The 22531-nt window shown below is 43.0% G+C and overlaps 1 long non-coding RNA gene across 1 annotated transcript; it reads left to right on the top strand.

Moving 5' to 3' along the window:
- Positions 1-20846: 20846 nt before the first annotated feature.
- On the top strand, positions 20847-22527 carry LOC139538174 (uncharacterized). The gene is made up of 2 exons (XR_011667680.1): positions 20847-20935; positions 21903-22527. It is a non-coding gene; the product is annotated as an uncharacterized lncRNA (long non-coding RNA).
- The last annotated feature ends 4 nt before the right edge of the window (positions 22528-22531 follow it).

Below are 22531 nucleotides of genomic sequence, written 5' to 3' on the forward strand. Positions count from 1 at the left end.
CATTGCTGTTGGGACTTGCTTCCATTCAGCCACAAGAACATTAGTGAGGTCGGGCACCGATTTTGGGCGATTGGCCTGGCTCGTAGTCGGCGTTCCAATTCATCCCAAAGGTGTTCGATGGGGTTGAGGTCAGGGCTCTGCACAAGCCAGTCAAGTTCTTCCACACCGATCTAGACAAACCATTTCTGTATGGACCTCGCTTTGTGCATGGGGGCATTCAATCCAAGATGGCGTAGCAGTCGGACGTGTCTTTGTCCTGTCCTGTCCCGTGTAAATAGTCTTCGTATTTTTCGTATACATTTCGTATATATTTTAATTTCACTTTCCATCTAGGAACTGAATATACATTCCTACATTCCGCCTCACCCAATGTGGTACGGACCTGCTATTTTTTTTATACTTTAGAACCGTAACCCCAATCAGAAGCTAGCCAGATAACTAGCTACTAGCTAGTAGTCAGTTAGCCACTGCTGCGGTCTTCACCCTCAACTCGGACACAGCCAGCTTCAATACCGGGCCAATACCTGCCAGTCTGCAAGCGCGATATCAACCCAGAGCATATAGGACTGCTTTTTCTCTACCACATCACCGGATTCCTGACGCAAGCTCTGGACAATTACACCGTATCATCACAGCTAGCTAGCTGCAACCGAGTGGCTACTACTGGCTAACACCTCTGTCCCGAAGCAAGCACCAGTTAGCCTTGAGCTAGCCTCGAGCTAGGCCCATCTGCCGGCTAGCTGAAGAGGTCTACCAGCAAATTCTTGGGCTACAATACCAGCTACAAGCTAATTTAGCCAGTTTTTTGCCGCTGCTAGTAGCTTTTACCTTCTGCACAGACACCAGCCCTGTTATTAGCCTGGATATTACTCACCAATTTACCAGCATCGGACTGTCTCTCGACAACAACGCCGGATTCCTGCCGTAATCCCTGAGCCACTACTTCTGATCCTCACAGCTAGCTTGCGGCTAGCGCAGCTAGCGCCACTGCCACGAAGCTAGCACCAGTTAGCAAACACAATTCTACAATTCACAACCTCTCTTTCGCCATCGCCATCTGGCTTGGATTCTCTGTCGACACGACCACGTCTGAGCAGACCCCCTCCGTCTGAGCAGACCACCCCCTGGGCTACTAACTTTAAACGCCGCGTGCTAGCTTAGTGGAGGCCTCCCTGCTCCATCTACGGCTGCCCCCTGGACACTATGATCACTTGGCTACATAGCTGATGCATGCTTGACTGTCCATTAATTCACGGTACTCCATTCTGTTTATTTGTGTTTTATCTGTCGGCTCTGTGCTTTAACTCAGGATCTGTGTGTAGTTAATCCGACCCTCTCTGCCTAGTCGTCGCCATTTTTACCTGTTGTTGCTGTGTTAGACTAGCACCCTGTTATTGCTGCTGTTATCTTACCTGTTGTTTTAGCTAGCTCTCCCAATCAAGACCTGCAATCACTTTATGCCTTATTGTATGTCTCTCTCAAATATCAATATGCCTTGCATACTGTTGTTCAGGCTAGTTATCATTATCATTGTTTTGGTTTGCAATGGACCCTGTAGTTCCACTCTCCGTACCTCTGATACCTCCTTGGTCCCACCCCCCACACATGCGGTGACCTCACCCATTGAGACCAGCATGTCCAGAGATACAACCTCTCTTATCATCACCCAGTGCCTGGGCTTGCCTCCGCTGTACCCACGCCCCACCATACCCCTGTCTGCACATTATGCCCAGAATCTATTCTACCACGCCCATAAATCTGCTCCTTTTATTCTTTGTCCCCAACGCTCTAGGCGACCAGTTTTGATAGCCTTTAGCCGCACCCTCATCCTACTACTCCTCTGTTCCTCGGGTGATGTGGAGGTAAACCCAGGCCCTGCATGTCCCCAGTCACCCTCATTTGTTGACTTCTGTGATCGAAAAAGCCTTGGCCTCATGCATGTCAACATCAGAAGCCTCCTCCCTAAGTTTGCCTTACTCACCGCTTTAGCACACTCTGCCAACCCTGATGTCCTTGCCGTGTCCGAATCCTGGCTTAGGAAGGCCACCAAAAATTCTGGGATTTCCATACCCAACTATAACACTTTCCGTCAAGATAGAACTGCCAAAGGGGGAGGAGTTGCAATCTACTGCAGAGATAGCCTGCAAAGTTCTGTCATACTTTCCAGGTCTATGCCCAAACAGTTCGAACTTCTAATTTTAAAAATTAATCTCTCCAGAAATAAGTCTCTCACTGTTGCCGCCTGCTACCGACCCCCCTCAGCTCCCAGCTGTGCCCTGGACACCATCTGTGAATTGATCGCTCCCCATCTAGCTTCAGAGTTTGTTCTGTTAGGTGACCTAAACTGGGATATGCTTAACACCCCGGCAGTCCTACAATCCAAGCTTGATGCCCTCAATCTCACACAAATCATCAAGGAACCCACCAGGTACAACCCTAAATCCGTAAACATGGGCACCCTAATAGACATTATCCTGACCAACCTGCCCTCCAAATACACCTCTGCTGTCTTCAATCAAGATCTCAGCGATCACTGCCTCATTGCCTGTATCCGCCACGGGTCCGCGGTCAAACGACCACCCCTCATCACTGTCAAACGCTCCCTAAAACACTTCTGCGAGCAGGCCTTTCTAATCGACCTGGCCCGGGTACCCTGGAAGGATATTGACCTCATCCCGTCAGTTGAGGATGCCTGGTCATTCTTTAAATGTTACTTCCTCACCATATTAGACAAGCATGCTCCGTTCAAAAAATGCAGAACCAAGAACAGATATAGCCCTTGGTTCACTCCAGACCTGACTGCCCTCGACCAGCACAAAAACATCCTGTGGCGAACTGCAATAGCATCGAAGAGCCCCCGCGATATGCAACTGTTCAGGGAAGTCAGGAACCAATACACGCAGTCAGTCAGGAAAGCAAAGGCCAGCTTTTTCAAGCAGAAATTTGCATCCTGTAGCTCTAACTCCAAAAAGTTCTGGGATACTGTAAAGTCCATGGAGAACAAGAGCACCTCCTCCCAGCTGCCCACTGCACTGAGGCTAGGTAACACGGTCACCACCGATAAATCCGTGATAATCGAAGACTTCAACAAGCATTTCTCAATGGCTGGCCATGCCTTCCTCCTGGCGACTCCAACCTTGGCCAACAGCCCCGCCCCCCTCGCTGCTACTCGCCCAAGCCTCCCCAGCTTCTCCTTTACCCAAATCCAGATAGCAGATGTTCTGAAAGAGCTGGAAAACCTGGACCCATACAAATCAGCTGGGCTTGACAATCTGGACCCCCTATTTCTGAAACTGTCCGCCGCCATTGTCGCACCCCCTATCACCAGCCTGTTCAACCTCTCCTTCGTATCATCTGAGATCCCCAAGGATTGGAAAGCTGCCGCGGTCATCCCCCTCTTCAAAGGGGGAGACACCCTGGACCCAAACTGTTACAGACCTATATCCATCCTGCCCTGCCTATCTAAGGTCTTCGAAAGCCAAGTCAACAAACAGATCACTGACCATCTCGAATCCCATCGTACCTTCTCCGCTGTGCAATCCGGTTTCCGAGCCGGTCATGGGTGCACCTCAGCCACGCTCAAGGTACTAAACGATATCATAACCGCCATCGATAAAAGACATTACTGTGCAGCCGTCTTCATCGACCTGGCCAAGGCTTTCGACTCTGTCAATCACCATATTCTTATCGGCAGACTCAGTAGCCTCGGTTTTTCTAATGACTGCCTTGCCTGGTTCACCAACTACTTTGCAGACAGAGTTCAGTGTGTCAAATCGGAGGGCATGTTGTCCGGTCCTCTGGCAGTCTCTATGGGGGTACCACAGGGTTCAATTCTCGGGCCGACTCTTTTCTCTGTATACATCAATGATGTTGCTCTTGCTGCGGGCGATTCCCTGATCCACCTCTACGCAGACGACACCATTCTATATACTTCCGGCCCTTCCTTGGACACTGTGCTATCTAACCTCCAAACGAGCTTCAATGCCATACAACACTCCTTCCGTGGCCTCCAACTGCTCTTAAACGCTAGTAAAACCAAATGCATGCTTTTCAACCGTTCGCTGCCTGCACCCGCACGCCCGACTAGCATCACCACCCTGGACGGTTCCGACCTAGAATATGTGGACATCTATAAGTACCTAGGTGTCTGGCTAGACTGCAAACTCTCCTTCCAGACTCATATCAAACATCTCCAATCCAAAATCAAAGCAAGAATCGGCTTTCTATTCCGCAACAAAGCCTCCTTCACTCACGCCGCCAAACTTACCCTAGTAAAACTGACTATCCTACCGATCCTCGACTTCGGCGATGTCATCTACAAAATAGCTTCCAATACTCTACTCAGCAAACTGGATGCAGTTTATCACAGTGCCATTAGTTTTGTTACTAAAGCACCTTATACGACCCACCACTGCGACCTGTATGCCCTAGTCGGCTGGCCCTCGCTACATGTTCGTCGTCAGACCCACTGGCTCCAGGTCATCTACAAGGCTATGCTAGGTAAAGTGCCGCCTTATCTCAGTTCACTGGTCACGATGGCTACACCCACCCGCAACACGCGCTCCAGCAGGTGTATCTCACTGATCATCCCTAAAGCCAAAACCTCATTTGGACGCCTTTCCTTCCAGTTCTCTGCTGCCTGCGACTGGAACGAATTGCAAAAATCTCTGAAGTTGGAGACTTTTATCTCCCTCAACAACTTTAAAAATCTGCTATCCGAGCAGCTAACCGATCGCTGCAGCTGTACATAGTCCATCTGTAAACTACCCACCCAATTTACCTACCTCACCCCCCATACTGCTTTTATTTATTTACTTTTCTGCTCTTTTGCACACCAGTATCTCTTCTTGCACATGATCATCTGATGATTTATCACTCCAGTGTTAATCTGCTAAATTGTAATTATTCGATTTATTGCCTACCTCATGCCTTTTGCACACATTGTATATAGATTCTCTTTTTTTTCTACCATGTTATTGACTTGTTTATTGTTTACTCCATGTGTAACTCTGTGTTGTCTGTTCACACTGCTATGCTTTATCTTGGCCAGGTCGCAGTTGCAAATGAGAACTTGTTCTCAACTAGCCTACCTGGTTAAATAAAGGTGAAATAAAAAAAATAAAAAATAAAAATTGTCAGGCTGAAACAGGAAAGGGCCTTCCCCAAACTGTTGCCACAAAGTTGGAAGCACAGAATCGTCCACTATGTCACTGTCTGCTTTAGCGTTAAGATTTCCCTTCACTGAAACTAAAGGGCCTAGCCGACGCTTTGTATTGTGCATGCTGATCTTAGGCTTGTGTGCGGCTGCTCGGCCATGGAAACCCATTTCATGAAGCTTCCGACAAACAGTTATTGTGCTGACGTTGCTTCCAGAGGCAGTTTGGACAGACAATTTTTTAAGAGCTTCAGCACTCGGTGTTCCCGTTCTCTGAGCTTTGAGGTCTACCACTTCGCGGCTGAGCCGTTGTTGCCCCTAGACGTTTCCACTTTAAAATAACAGCACAGTTGACCGGGGCAGCTCTAGCAGGGCAGAAATTTGACAAACTGACTTGTTGGAAAGGTGGCATCCTATGACGCTGCCACGCTGAAAGTCTCTGAGCTCTTCAATACGGGATATTTTAATGCCAATGTTTGTCTACGGGGATTGCATGGCTGTGTGCTCGATTGTATACACCTGTTAGCAACAGGTGTGGCTGAAATAGCCAAAGACACTAATTTGAAGGGGTGTCCATATACTTTTGGTCATGTAGTGTAGCTCAGTATTTGTATTATTTATTTTATAGTCTTTTTTTCTCATCTTTATCAAGGGATCCAATAATTTTGGACCCCACTGTATATAAATATAAATACATGCAGTATAAAAACGATATTTATTGTATTAATGAATGAATCATCCTTGTTATTCTCTTTTGTTTTCCTTTCGTTTTCTTCAGGTTTACCCCTTATTGGCTGATCTTGGCAACTTGAAAACAATGTGCAGGCCATTATTGAGATGACATGGCGAAAAATTACAGAGTACTTCTCTCACGACATTTGAAATAATTGAGGTGTTGTAGGTGTACAGTCTAAAGCCAGGACTGTTCATGAATTTTCCTTTCGGAACAATACAGTTTCAATTGAATTAACCTAATTGAATAAGCCCACAGTGGGAATAACTAATTGACTCTCCTGTATTTGATTGGTCACCCAGGAGATGAGTGACCTGCTGCCTTAGTTAGCTGTTCCTGTGTTGACCCCTGGCCCTAAGAACAATGCTGCAGCCATCAAAGAAGCATACAGGGTCAGAGAAATACTCTATGGAAGATGAGTGGCATATGTACAATCACTGCAACACACAGAAACATACACACCAGATGCAAAATCGACATAACCTGAAAGGCCGCTCAGCAAGGAAGAAGCCACTGCTCCAAAACCGCCATAAAAAAGCCAAACTCCGGTTTGCACTTTTTTGAGAAATGTCCTCTGGTCTGATGAAACAAAAATAGAACTGTTTGGCCATAATGACCATCGTTATGTTTGGAGGGAAAATGTGGAGGCTTGCAAGCCGAAGAACACCATCCCAACCGTGAAGCACGGGGGTGGCAGCATCATATTGTGGGGGTGCTTTGCTGCAGGAGGGACTGGTGCACTTCACAAAATAGATGGCATCATGAGGCAGGAAAATTATGTGGATATATTGAAGCAACATCTCAAGACATCAGTCAGGAAGTTAAAGCTTGGTCACAAATGGGTCTTCCAAATGGGCATTGATCCCAAGCATGCTTCCAAAATTGTGGCAAAATGGCTTAAGGACAACAAAGTCAAGGTATTGGAGTGGCCATCACAAAACCCTGACCTCAATCCTATAGAAAATTTGTGGGCAGAACTGAAAAAGTGTGTGCGAGCAAGGAGGCCTACAAACCTGACTCGGTTACACCTGCTCTGTCAGGAGGATTGGGCCAAAATTTACCCAACCTATTGTGGGAAGCTTGTGGAAGGCTACCCGAAACGTTTGACCCAAGTTAAACAATTTAAAGAAAATGCTACAAAATACTAATTGAGTGTATGCAAACTTCTGACCCACTGGGAATGTGATGAAAGAACTAAAAGCTGAAATAAATCATTCTCTCTACTATTATTCTGACATTTCACATTCTTAAACTAAAGTGGTGATCCTAACTGACCTAAGAGAGAGAATTTTTACTAGGATTAAATGTCAGGAACTGTGAAAAACTGAGTTTAAATGTATTTAGCTAAGGTGTATGTAAACTTCTGACTTCAACTGTATCTGATGCTGTCTGGAACAAAACAGTATGGCTTGTCATACTATTTCTGGCCAGACAGCATCAGAGACATTGGTTACATATCAAGTGGTGAACGCTTGCTCGGATGCTTTCTCAGGCGATATATCCTGTACAAAAAGATAAACGCAACATGCAACAATTTCAAAGATTTTGCTGAGTTACATTTCATATAAGGAAACCAGTCACTTGAAATAAATAAATTCGGCCCTAATCTATGGATTTCACATGACTGGGGCGCAGCCATGGGTGGGCCCTGGGAAGGCATAGGCCCACCCATTTGAGTATCCAGGCCCATCCACTGGGGAGCCAGACCCAGCCAATCAGAATTCGTTTTTTCCCAACAAAAGGGCTTCATTACAGACTGAAATACAGAAATACTTCTCAGAAATAGTCCTAGAGAAACATACATTAAATCTGTGGCAACAGCTGTGGTGGACATTCCTGCAGTCATCATGCCAGTTGCACGCTCCCTCAAAACTTAAGACATCTTTGGCATTGTGTTGTGTGACAAAACTGCACATTTTAGTGTGGCCTTTTACTGGCCCCAAACTGTTGCATCCGGAAGATGGGGAGGGGTGAGTGGCGAAGATGTGGTGCATCTCTCTCCAGAATGCATGCATAATGTGTGTAAGAAAGTGCCCATTTGGCAATATCTAATTCCTGATTGTTTTAACTCACCACGTATCCCACTCATGTTTTCTTCGCCTCACACAAGTCAAAGAAATATGTTTTTTTAAACATCCATTGCGAATGATATTTCCTCGGTATTTAAAAAATCTTTCCAACACTCCCGGTGTGGATAATCACCAAGCCTCGGTGTGAAAAATAAAAATATCATGATCTGATGATCCCATATATCCAGTGGAAACGTCATAAAAAAACAGCGTTCTGTCCCGAGCTCAATGGCGCAGGAATCTTTGAGGGCCCAGAATAGGCTAGCTGATACAATGTTGCAAGTTCATTATCGACTCCGGCCGGACCCTTCTGAGTTGTACGCTCTCATTTCTTTAGCGGCCAATTGGTCACAGTGCATCAATGTGTCTGTATGGCAGAGGCTTGTGCTCTCGCCATAGTTTAAATGTAACTTTGAGATTTTTCGAATTTTACTTCAGCTGTTTATGATAAACCACGTGACAACGATTTTGAGAAACGAAAACATTATTATTGAAGTGAAATTGTTCCACAATAAGTAAATCATAATTATAACTGGCATGCAGATCGATAGAAATGGTAGGATAAATTGTAAGCTTCCCCAAACTTGAAACTCACAAGCTGCCTATGGCCTTTACTATTCCACCCATTAAAAAAAAAAATGCGTGCAAGCGCGGGGACACAAAGGATGTCCTTTGAAAAAAACGGGCCCGCCTACGGAAATCAAAGGCCCGTCCAACTGATTTGTTCTGGCGCAGGGTCTGTGAGCCACACACGTGTGTCGGGGTCAATGTATCATACGTGTCTGCTTGTAGCGGTGGCCTGCAGTGACGTCAGGGGTAGTCAAAAGGTACAGTAACACTCTAGATTCCAGTAACAACTCGAAGTGGACACACTACTAATACACGCCAATGAGCTACGCTTGCATGACGAGCTATCTGCTTGAGACCTGAGATTCATGTTAGCTCCCAGAACTAACACTCCCAGAACATGGCCATGAGTTGGGGCGCACCAAGGGTTCGGTCAAACCATGATGTGTCAAATCAAACTCATTCACAGTAAACAAAGTGACAGTTAAACATTAGTGATGGTACATTTGTAATATAAATAAGGCTAGCTCAAATCAGCCCTAAAGCACTCGCTCCTGGAAAGTCCTTCGAGCTGGACCTTCCAGAAGGGAGTTCTAAAGGTCAGATTTTAACCCCCCCTTTTTAAGGGTAATATAGCAGCCTATAAGGGTGATATAGCAGTTTTGAAGAATACAATTGAAGAATACAAGTGTCCCATATGTTGCTGGACCGCATCCTGTACCCCAGGTCACCTTCAAAGGGACCTTGGGGCAGCATGGGACAACTTCAACTGTGACCTTTTAAACGGGGTGCTTTGTGGGGGTGTAAGTCCCTCTTGACTCCTGACCCTTGAAACCATCATTGTTGATCGTTCTAGACGCAAAAGCATTTTCTTAATGGAGAATTGAGTGTGTGATATAACTACAGTACATACGTAACTGCAGTATCTATTTTGTTTGTGTTTTGGTTGCCAGGTCACAGGCGAAGTGACTGCAACCCCTGTGTGTCAGAGGACCTGTAACCGTGGAAACTGCCTGTGCAACCGGTGCGAGTGTGAGAAGATGTACTCAGGACCTTTGTGTCAGCGATGTGCCACGTGCGTCGGGTTAATCACTATAATCAACATGAAGACAATTGCAGTGCATCCCTATTATAAGAATCACATTTGTATCTAAGGATTATATTTTTTGTACTAATTGATTTAAAATACATTGTAAGTCTAGGAATATACCTGTCCAAAGTGTTTGATCACTGTAACATCAGTGATTCTCAAAATTTTTTTAGTGGCTGTAGACTACATTTCAATCTATAACGCTGATGTTCAGTGGGATAGAAGGATTCATGTCATTCAAAACGTATTCAGATGTAATGGTCTGTTTCATCCACTAGATGGCAATATATGACACAATAAAGACGCTCTCAAGTGATACAGTACTCTCTCCACTGCTACATCCTTCACTATTATCGATGAATTACATGTGTATTCACATCAATACCTATGGTGATGAATTGAAAGACATCATATTGAATACTGATGCACTTTGAAAGTCTTCTTTTCCCATTTAAATAGTATCTTACTCAGTGGTGTAAAGTACTTAAGTAAAACTACTTTAAAGTACTACTTAAGTCGTTTTTTGGGGGTATCTGTACTGTACTATTTATATATATTTTTTTACAAATTGTACTTTTACTTCACCACATTCCTAAAGACAATAATGTACTTTTTACTCCATACATTTTCCCTGGCACCCAAAAGTACTTGTGATACGTTTTATGCTTTGCAGGAAAGGAAAACGGTCAAATTCACACACTTATCAAGAGAACATCCCTGGTCATCCCTACTGATCCCTGGAAATCCCTACTGATCCGTGGTCATCCCTACTGCCTTTGATCTGGCAGAGTCACTAAACACACATGCTTCGTTTATAAATGATGTCTGATTGTTGGAGTGAGCCCTTGGATATCCGAGAAGAGAAAAAAATGGTGCCGTCTGGTTTGCTAAATCTAAAGAATTTGACATTTTGACTTATGATACATAAATATATTTTTGACATTTTAAAACCAAATACTTTTAGACTTTTACTCTAGTATTTTGCTGGATGACTCACTTTTACTTTAGTCTTTTTCTATTAAGGTATCTTTACTTTGACTCAAGAATTTCTCCACCACTGATCTTACTTTTGGAAACCATTAAAGATGTAGAAAACCTTCAAATCTACACTTCTCTATCCATGTGCCTTTGATGCCAAGCACTATCTATTCTGCCATTTGGGGAAATTCTGTATGCTTCTGTATTAGTGTGATGTTGTTCCCCTAGATTATGCACCAAGTTGCACACAGGGACCAATTCAAATAGGCCAGGTCAGGGGGGATGTTAATACTTTGATAATAATAATAATTCAGTGTATTTTTTTATTTAATTACAGCTGCGTAGCTAATGTTATTTTTTTGGCGTACAAACACATTTTCATATCTATATTGTACATACACGTGATTGTAAAAGTTTTGTATATTTTGGTTTGGCCCATCGCGGGTTATCTGTATTTCCGTACCCCCTTATTGTTCTCTTTTGCCTGACCTTCGGCTAGCAAGGTGCTGAGAGCCGTGACTTCGCCAAGGGCTAAAATATTGTGTGTTGTCTCTTCGTGTGCAGGGCAAATAAAAAGAATCCAACCAGCAGACCTCCAGTTGTGGCAGTGTCCTAATTAAAAGTACACAACGCAGAACGAACCACGCTACACTTCTACCAAACCACAGTACCTTACAACACAGTACAGATCATTTTAACATATAAGACTCAGACTTGCCACAAAAATTCTAATGTACAAATCTACAAATATAACTGCAAGTAAATGAGCTATCTTGAAGAGCAATCTGGCCTTAATGACCATGTACTCTTATAATCTCCACCCGGCACAGCCAGAAGAGGACTGGCCACCCCTCAGAGCCTGGTTCCTCTCTAGGTTTCTTCCTAGGTTCCTGCCTTTCTAGGGAGTTTATCTTAGCCACCGTGACCCTACATCTGCATTGCTTGCCGTTTGGGATTTTAGGCTGGGTTTCTGTATAAGCACTTTGTGACATCTGCTGATGTAAAAAGGGCTTTATAAATACATTTGATTGATTGACTGACTGATTGAGCCATATTTGATTGACATAACCACATAATGTAGAAAGCCACTAAAGGTAACCATCATGATTTGTGGTTGTTCAATTGTTAGAGGGAACATTATCATCAACATGTGTTCATAAAAATGTGCGCAAATTAATTAATTAATTAATCTTTTAATGAGGGAATGTGCTTCCAGATCACATTTATTTGGTGTTTCATTTAGCCGTGGAGAGGAAATTACATTTTTGCTGAGGGAAAATGGCTCCCTTGAATGGGATTTCATACTGTGGGGATGTTTTTCCAAAATGTACCATCTTCACATGATCAATGACCTGATCAATGACACTGATTGAATTATTCAGTCTCCATCTCTCTATCTTTCCTTCTAAACCCTTCGCTTTCCCTTCTTTTTCTCTCTCTTTCTTTCTCTTTGTTCTCTCCTTTTAGGTGGGCAGAGCTGCACTCGATGTGTCTAGTGTTGTTCTCAAGACTATTTATATAACCTTGTTTTTATCTTATCAGTTGTAAAGGTTCAATCTCTGGTGCAACTAGCAGATCGGTTTTCCTCAAAATGTATTGTATTCCTGAGATCCAGATAGACTTATTACCTGGCATCAGTGCTTGAATTGGACTGAAATAAGTGCCGGTACTCAATTTGGGTGTCGATACTGTTTAAACTGAGGTGCAGGAGCTCGACAATTATTTTGAGCTAATATTCTATAAAAGGAAAAGGAGCTCAAGCAGTAGAAAATGTAAGGTGCCGGTACTCAGCTCCGGCCCAAGTCAAGCACTGCCTAGCATCCTGTTGTACCCGTATGTCTTTGGATGATCCTATGAGAAACATTTGTATTTATTTCACTGGGCAAATCAGTTAAGAACAAATTCTTATTTACGATGACAGCCTAACCCTAACCCGGACAACACTGGGCCAGTTGTGTGCCGCCCTATGGGACTCCCAATCTCAGCCAGTTGTGATACAGCCTGTAATGCCACTCGGGAGCATACATACTCCCTACATGACTTTAATTTTAAAATAATACTGGACAATACTTCTCTCTTGCATCTTTAAGGCCAGGTTTTTTCTTTACCTACTCAATGCCGGATGTCCCTACTATCTATTTGAAATTCTTTGTGGCATTTCAATATTTCAATTTAGCCTTGGGTCTAAAGCACAAAATGACTCAGGAAGGTTTTGTGGTGAGACGCGGCAATGTCTCATATGTGAGGACAGAACACACCCTTCAACCCCTCAAGGCAATATTTTGTCTTAACAAATCTCTTTTTGCAGAGGCAACCACTTTGAAGGACAATTTAGGAGGGTGAGGGAACAACGGAGAGTCAGAAAGTTATATTGTCTCACGAGAGTGACTTTATGTAAAGTGCTAGCTGTTAATCACATAATGTCAGAGATGATCTCAAAAAAAGGAGAGAGACAGTGAGGTGAGCACTAATTCCCGCAGCTATGGAGGTGAGGACATGTACCAGGTGATGCACAGGAGAGGGTGACCACATCCGATTAGCTCCGGTTTGCAGGCAGGGGTGGGCAACTCCTGTCCAGTGTCCAGAGACCTTTTCAATTGAAGACCAAGACTAGTTGATTGTTAATTTAAACCAGGTGTGTTCGTGCTGGCCTGGAATAAAAGCCTTCATACACTGCAGCACTATACTGTAGGAACAGGGTTGCCTATCCCGCCTGCGCTTAGTTCTAAGCCAATAACCATGCATAATACTAGAAGGTCCAATGAACAGAGCAATAACCTCCAACAAGCAATTCCTTTACATCATGATACCAACACACAGCACATTCACAATATAAAACAGGAAATTGGCAAATCTCTATCAATGACCGACCACATAATTTGGCTCATTTTTACCACAATTACAAAATAATGACATTCTCTTTGTTGAACTTGCTGAGCTGTGTCTTGCCCCCACAAAAGCTGATAGGGCCTCAGATCTTCAGTTTGACTTTGACAGTGGGCCATCAGCGACAAGGACACAGGACCATTATCCCTGGTTTCCGCATCACTCGGACAATTTAGCTATTCAAATAGAGATTCACTGGTAATATACCATTAATCTTTTTTCATAGAGACATATACACTCACATGCACACAAATCCCCATTACGCACGCACGCTCTCACACACACACACACACACACACACACACACACACACACACACACACACACACACACACACACACACACACACACACACACACACACACACACACACACACACACACACACACACACACACACACACACCTGTGCCAGCTTGATGTCTCGGAGTGGCCGCGAGGAATAAAGAGACAGCCTTTCTCCCGAATCAAGAAGGTCAAAATGCAAATATCAGCTCTTTCGAGCCTCTCCCTCCATCCCCCTCACCCCACCCCACCCTCCTCACGGATAGAAAAGACAGGGTTGACGTTTTTAATTATTGTGTCAGGATCAAAGAATCCTCGTCAGGTCTGAGCTGTGCTGAGCCTGAGCTCTCAGATAAATGATATCAGGGTTATTTCTTCAGATGACTCCCCATACCCTCTCCATCCTTCTCCACCTTTCTGCCACTTTCCATTCCCTCCAAGTCAACATGAAGAGTTTAATTCCAAAATGCTTTATATCCATTATCAGAAATGGTGGTAATTAACATTTATTTAGAAATTATGAAAGGGATTGTTGTGTTTTTTCACTATCGAATCATGGCATGGGGTTGTTCAATGATAGACATATTTATTTCGAATCTATCACTTGATGGATTCATTTCAGAGACAAATAATAATGTTTTTTTTGCAAAATGCGATATATCCTCCTTACGCTCAGAGAAATAAGTAGTAGTGTTTTACACAGTCAAATTAAATAAATAACTACATTTTGAATAAAGAACTCTACAAATGATGCATTTGTGACATCTGTATACAGTTGAAGTCGGAAGTTTACATACACTTGGTTGGAGTCATTAAAACTAGTTTTTCAACCACTCCACAAATTTCTTGTTAACAAACTATAGTTTTGGCAAGTCAGTTAGGACATCTACTTTGTGCATGGCACAAGTCATTTTTACAACAATTGTTTACAGACAGATTATTTCAATCATAATTCACAGTATCACAATTCCAGTGGGTCAGAAGTTTACATACACTAAGTTGACTGTGCCTTTAAACAGCTTGGAAAATTCCAGAAAATTATGTCATGGCTTTAGAAGCTTCTGATAGGCTAATTGACATCATTTGAGTAAATTGGAGGTGTACCTGTGGATGTATTTCAAGGACTACATTAAAACTCCGTGCCTCTTTGCTTGACATCATGGGAAAATCAAAAGAAATCAGCCAAGACATCATTAAAAAAAATTGTAGACATGCACAAGTCTGGTTCATCCTTGGGAGCAATTTCCAAATGCCTGAAGGTACCACGTTCATCTGTACAAACAATAGTATGCAAGTATAAACACCATGGGACCACGCAGCCGTCATACCGCTCAGGAAGGAGACACCTTCTGTCTCCTCGAGATGAACATACTTTGGTGCGAAAAGTGCTAATCAATCCCAGAACAACAGCAAAGGACCTTGTGAAGATGCTGGAGGAAACAGGTACAAAAGTATCTATATCCACAGTAAAACGAGTCCTATATTGACATAACCTGAAAGGCCGCTCAGCAAGGAAGAAGCCACTGCTCCAAAACCACCATAAAAAGCCAGACTACGGTTTGCAACTGCACATGGGGACAAAGATTGTACTTTTTGGAGAAATGTCCTCTGGTCTGATGAAACAAAAATAGAACTGTTTGGCCATAATGACCATCTTTATGTTTGGAGGAAAAAGGGGGAGGCTTGCAAGCCGAAGAACACCATCCCAACCGTGAAGCACGGGGGTGGCAACATCATGATGTGGGGGTGCTTTGCTGCAGGAGGTACTGGTGCACTTCACAAAATATATGGCATCATGAGGAAGGAAAATTATCTGGATATATTGAAGAAACATCTCAAGACATCAGTCAGGAAGTTAAAGCTTGGTCGCAAATGTGTCTTCCAAATAGACAATGACCCCAAGCATGCTTACAAAGTTGTGGCAAAATGGCTAAAGGACAACAAAGTCAAGATATTGGAGTGGCCATCACAAAGCCCTGACCTCAATCCTTTAGAACATTTTTGGGCAGAACTGAAAAGCATGTGCGAGCAAGGAGGCCTACAAACCTGACTCAGTTACACAAGCTCTGCCAGGAGGAATGGGCCAAAATTCACCCAACTTATTGTGGGAAGCTTGTGGAAGGCTACCCGAAAAGTTTGACCCAAGTTAAACATTTTAAAGGCAATGCTACCAAATACTAGTTGAGTGTATGTAAACTTCTGACCCACTGGGAATGTGATGAAAGAAAATAAAGCTGAAATAAATCATTCTCTCTCCTATTATTTCACATTCTTAAAATAAAATGGTGATCCTAACTGACCTAAGACAGGGAATTTTAACTAAGATTAAATGTCAGGAATTGTGAAAAACTGAGTTTAAATGTATTTGGCTAAGGTGCATGTAAACTTCCGACTTCAACTGTATATATATATAAATACAGTAATATAAGATCTGTGTGTAAATTATTTATATTTTACATTTTTGCCATTTAGTAGATGCTCTTATCCAGAGTGACATACAATAAGTGTGTTCATCTGTCTACACTCTTACAAAAAACGGTTCTTCGGCTGTCACAAAAGGGTTCTACCTGGAACCAGAAAGGGTTTTCCTATGGGGACAGCCAAAGAACCCTTTAAGGTTCTAGATACCACCTCATTTTCTAAGAGTCTAGGTGAGACAACCACATGTCACAGTCAAAGATACAGGATACAAACATTTCATTCCAGCTAAACAATGGATATATAGCGTTTTGTAAAAAAATAAAATAAATCATAAACATCTAAAATCGATTCATAAAAAAATCTGAGAACAGTAATATTTTACACAGACATGAAGTTACCCATAAGCAATCATTTCTGATAAGAAAAAAAGTGAAAAACTCACCCAAACACACGCACACACACACACGCACACACGCACACACACGCACACAAGGTCGCTGGGAATCCTAACTAATGAATAACAGAAAGAGGGGTGGAGCTGGGAAGCAGAGGAGAGAGCAGGCCTGCGATGCGACTCGCCACATACATCAAGTCTGCTGAGCAGAAAATGGAAATGTGGGCCGTGAGTGAGTGTAGGTTGGTTCCATTGTCCCCTGGACGAAATCCAATGATTTATCATTTCTCTCAGGGGCATCGGTGCCCTCTCACACAATACACTGTTGTATCATTTATTGAAATGAAAGATTACACTGAATATGATGAGGACATTCCACAAGAGATCCCTGATATTACATTATCGAGGCAAACATATTTAATTAGCTCAATTAGCTTTTGAGTCTCTGGACAAAACATTCTCAGACACAGGGCAAACAACCACAAAATCACAGGGCAAACTACCCCCCCTGGCCAGGTATAAATATTCAGTCCTGTCCCCATGTCCCAACTTTATGTAGCAAGGCTAAGTCACTGTGGTCAGGGTCAATGTGGACATGATGGAGGAGGGGGACGCATGAGTCCAGGAAGAACCAACACACCTCCCACACCATATACTCCCCTCCGTATGTATTTGGAAGTGAATGGTGAATAATGCATTTTACAACCTATGTTGTGATAATTGCGTTGTTTGCTCTATAACCCATTTGTTCATACACCACCGTGATATACAATAAGGCTGTGACAACAAAAAGACATCTGTCACACAGTGGCGGAATACATTCAACTACACATAGGTTTGTTAAATTACAAAACCGGAAAGCAAAATCTGTCCGGTGAAGTCTACAAAGCAAATATTGCATGTAAAAACAGTTAAATTACCTGCAGCAAGGTCAAGCGAGCTAATGTATTTGACTGTTTACTAAACAACTACTAATTTAGAACCACAAGTCAGCCCAAAGACAACAGGAGCCCTGCCTCTGCTCTTCCAGCACCATTTCAACTTAAACATTTAAACATCATCAAATCAACAAGGATGTACAGTTGAAGTCGGAAGTTTACATACATTTTTGCCAAATACATTTAAACTCAGTTTTTCACAATTCCCGACATTTAATCCAAGTAAATATTCCCTGTTTTAGGTCAGTTAGGATCACCACTTTATTTTAAGAATGTGAAATGTCAGAATAATAGTAGAGAGAATGATTTATTTCAGCTTTTAGTTCTTTCATCACATTCCCAGTGGGTCAGAAGTTTACATACACTTAATTAGTATTTGGTAGCATTGCCTTTAAATTGTTTAACTCGGGTCAAACGTTTTGGGTAGCATTCCACAAGCTTCCCACAGTAAGGTGGGTGAATTTTGGCCCATTCCTCCTGACAGAACATGTGTAACTGAGTCAGGTTTGTAGGCCTCCTTGCTCGCACACACTTTTCAGTTCTTCCCACACATTTTCTATAGAATTGAGGTCAGGGCTTTGTGATGGCCACTCCAATACCTTGACTTTGTTGTCCTTAAGCCATTTTGCCACAACTTTGGAAGCATGCTTGGAGTCATTGTCCATTTGGAAGACCCATTTGCAACCAAGCTTTAATTTCCTGACTGATGTGTTGAGATGTTGCTTCAATATATCCACATAATTCTCCATCCTCATGATGCCATCTATTTTGTGAAGTGCACCAGTCCCTCCTGCAGCAAAGCACCCCCACATCATGATGCGTTTGATGCGAGGTCTTGGCTGATTTCTTTTGATTTTCCCATTGTGTCAAGCAAATAGGCACTGAGTCTGAAGGTAGGCCTTGAAATACATCCACAGGTACACCTCCAATTGACTCAAATTATGTCAATTAGCCTATCAAAAGCTTCTAAAGCCATGACATCATTTTCTGCAATTTTCCAAGCTGTTTAAAGGCACAGTCAACTTAGTGTATGTAAACTTCTGACCCATTGGAATTGTGATACCAGTGAATTATAATTGAAATAATCTGTCTGTAAACAATTGTTGGAAAAATGACTTGTGTCATGCACAAAGTAGATATCCTAACCGACTTGCCAAAACTGTAGTTTGTTAACAAGAAATTTGTGGAGTGGTTGAAAAACTAGTTTTAATGACTCCAACCTAAGTGTATGTAAACATCCGACTTCAACTGTATATGCTTAGTTTAATACACTGAAAACAAACTTAAAGATACCAAACACAATTTAGTCCAATCAATGTTGCTAAATATCATGTGGCTGTCCATGGTACTGATTTATTTGCGTGCACGTGTGTGTGTGTGTGCAGGTACATTTTGGGGGGGACTCACTCTACTTGGAAACTAGTTGAAAGCCAATGCCATCCTCTTCTCTTTCATGTTGGTCAAATGGTCTATGGCTCTGTCATACCTTTCGTTTTTGTCATCATAGGCTACCTAGCTAAAATGCTCGCGAGCCTAACTTCCTCACATGGGCAAGTGTGCTTCTGCCATACCACTGTACGCATACTACTCTGTATCCCACTGCTGGCTTGCTTCTGTCCCTGGATGGGAGACCAGCTGCTGCTAGAAGTGGTGTTGGAGGACCAGTAGGAGGCACCATATCCCAATGCCCCAGGGTAGTGACTGGGGACATTGCCCTGTATAGGGTGCTGTCTTTTGGATGGGCCGTTAAACAGGTGTCTTGACTCTCTGTAGTCACTAAAGATCCCATGGCACTTATCGTAAGAGTAGGGGTGTTAACCCTGGTGTCCTGGCTAAATTCCCAATCTGGCCCTCAAACCATCACGGTCATTTAATCATCCCAAGCTTACAATTGGCTCATTCATCACCGTAACTGTTCCCGAGGTCGTTGCTGTAAATGAGAATGTGTTCTCAGTCAACTTACCTGGTTAAATAAAAAATAAATAAAAGTGAATAAAACAAAAGGACAAACCATTTTGATTCCCCCACCGGCCGGTATATCTTCTTCTTCTCACTGATGTCAATGGTCATGCTGGTCTCATAGACTAGACATAACATAGTACACTCAATTTAGTATGATATGTATAACTCAAAGGTTCAGCAACCCAACGGTTGCGTGTAACTATACTGAACAAAAATACACAACATGTAAAGTGTTGGTCCCATGTTTCAAGATCCTAGAAATGTTCCATACGCACAAAAAGCTTATTTCTCTCAAATGTTGTGCACAAATGTGTTAACATCGCTGTTATTGAGCATTTCTCATTTGCCAAGATAAACCATCCACCTGACAGGTGTGGCATATCAAGAAGCTGATTTAACAGAATGAACATTACACAGGTGCACCTTGTGCTGGGGACAATAAAAGGCCACTAAAATGTGCAGTTTTGTCACAGAACACAATGCCACAGATTTCTCAAGTTTTGAGGGAGCATGGAATTGGAATGTTGACTGCAGAAATGTCCACCAGAGCTGTTGCCAGACAATTCTAACATTGTTTCAGAGAATTTGGCAGTACGTCCAAGTGGGCTCACAACCACAGACCATCCCAGGATCTCCACATCCAGCTTCTTCACCTGTGGGATCATCTGAGATCAGCCATCTGGACAGCTGATGAAACTGAGGAGTATTTCTGTTTGTAATTGTTACGTTCCCCAGTTTCTGTGTTGTTGTGGGTTTGTGTATATGTGTGTGTATTTCAGGAAATTGCTTCCTGGATTCCTAAGCAGCTGATTGGTCGGCCCATCACTAATTGAAGCTCTGACCCCTCCCTCTCGTCAGGGGATACAGCTGTCTGCAATTACCGACTCCTGCAGCTTGGAACCCAGTGTTCCTTTGTTAGGAGAGAGAGCTTCTTTGTATGTCCTGTATTGGTTGTTGGTCTGTAAAGTTGTTGAAAGTATTTTGTAGCCGCTCCTGCAGAGGTATGTGTTTGCCATAGTACCTAGCGTTTTTGGTTTATTCAAATTGTTCACTAAGTTTGGGAAATTATTCTGTTTCATTTGTTTCCAGTGGGGGAAGGCACCTTGGGAGTGTTTAGGCAAGAGGCCTGCGGGCATACATATACCTGTAGTATTTACTATGTCCATGCACACTAGGTAGGACCTGGGCATACCACCCCCTGTGTTTTGGTTAGTGCACCAGGTGGTGCTAAGAATAGGTAACCAGTGGGTAGGTAGGAGAGGGGAAACTTTAACTTTCTTTGATTTGGTTCCGTCCAGCCCCTTTTCCCCACTTTACCGTGTGATGGAAATGTATTCCCTGTAAATGGTAATATTTTCTGTCTCTGTCATCCTTACCCGCACCTACCTTTTTTCACTCCATGGGGAGTTGAGTTGTAGCAGGGTGTTGAGGATCCGCTTCGGGAAAGTCGTAGTGCTGGTAAGTTGACGTCGCTCTGATATCCAATAGTTCTTTCCGGCTGTATGTAATAAAGCTAAAGGTTTTCTGGGCTAACAATGTAAAAAAAACTAAATACTGCAAAGGTTCCTAAGGACTAGAAGTGAGGCAGCTCTCGCTGTCGGTGCCATCTCTGCACATTGTACATTTGGTGCTGGCACTGACCCTATACGGTATATAGCGTCCTCCCTAATTTGTTTAATTTATTATACATTGAGTGTACAAAACATTAAGAACAACTGCTCTTTTCATGACATAGACTGACCAACTTGACACGACTCAACTGTGGGAAGCATTGGAGTCAACATGGGCCAGCATCCCTGTGGAACGCAGGGTCCATGCCCTGATGACTTGAGGCTGTTCTGAGGGCAGAAGGGGGGGGGAGGGGGGGTGCAACTCAATATTAGACAGTTTATTAGGTACGACTATCTAGTACCGGGTTGGATACCCCTACCTCCAGAACAACCTGAATTATTCAGGATGTGGATTCTACAAGTCAGAAACGTTCCACAGGGATGTTGGTCCATGCTGAGGCAATGGTATCACACAGTTGCTGCAGATTGGACAGCGGTACACCACCACCACCAGCCTGTACCGTTGACACATGGCAGGCTGGGTCCATGGACTCATGCTGCATACGCCAAGTCCTGACTCTGCCATCAGCATGACGCAACAGGAATCGTGTTCGTCGGATCATGCAATGTTTTTCCATTCCTCTATTGTCCAACTCCAGTATGTCCACTGGAGTTGCTTCTTCATGTTTTTAGCTGATATAAGTTGAACCCGGTGTGGTCGTCTGCTGCAATAGCCATTCCGTGGAAAGGATCGTTGAGTTGTGCGTTCCGATATGCCGTTCTGCACACCACTGTTTGTGGCCCGCCTGTTAGCTTGCAGGCTTCTTGTAATTCTCCTTCAACCTCTCTCATCCATTATCTGTTTTCGCCCACAGGACTGCGGATGACTGGATGTTTTTTGTTTGTTGCACCATTCTTGGGAATGGTCACTACCCTGACCAAGGCCCTTCTACCCCGATTGCTCAGTTTGGCCGGGCGGCCAGCTCCAGGAAGAGTCTTGGGAAACCCTATACACTGTCATTCATGAAAAGCCCAGGAGGGCGGCTGTTTCTGAGATACTGTATTAGTTACCTATTTTGATATTGATTACTGCACTGTTGGGTAGAGCTTGCAAGTTAAGTATTTCACTGTACATTTCACTTGAACTTCAACAATTGTTTTCTGTGCTAGCTACATCTGGAAAATGTGAATATTTCTTTAACATTCTGTGTTTTGTCCATATTGTTTTTTTTTTTAAATCATTGAGGCATGTTAATAAATGCTTTATGAATGATAAAATATAAGTGACATTACATTGACTGCATATAATTCATATACAGTGCATTCGGAAAGTTTTCAGACCCCTTGACGTTTTCCACATTTGTTACGTTACAGCCTTATTCTAAAATGGATTAAATTGTCAACAATCTACAAACGATACCCCATAATGACAAAGCAAAAACAGGTTTTTAGAAATGTTTGCAAATGTATTAAAAATAAAAAACTGAAATATCACATTTACATA

Source organism: Salvelinus alpinus, chromosome 14, assembly GCF_045679555.1.
Source record: "Salvelinus alpinus chromosome 14, SLU_Salpinus.1, whole genome shotgun sequence".
NCBI classification, from domain to species: domain Eukaryota; kingdom Metazoa; phylum Chordata; class Actinopteri; order Salmoniformes; family Salmonidae; genus Salvelinus; species Salvelinus alpinus.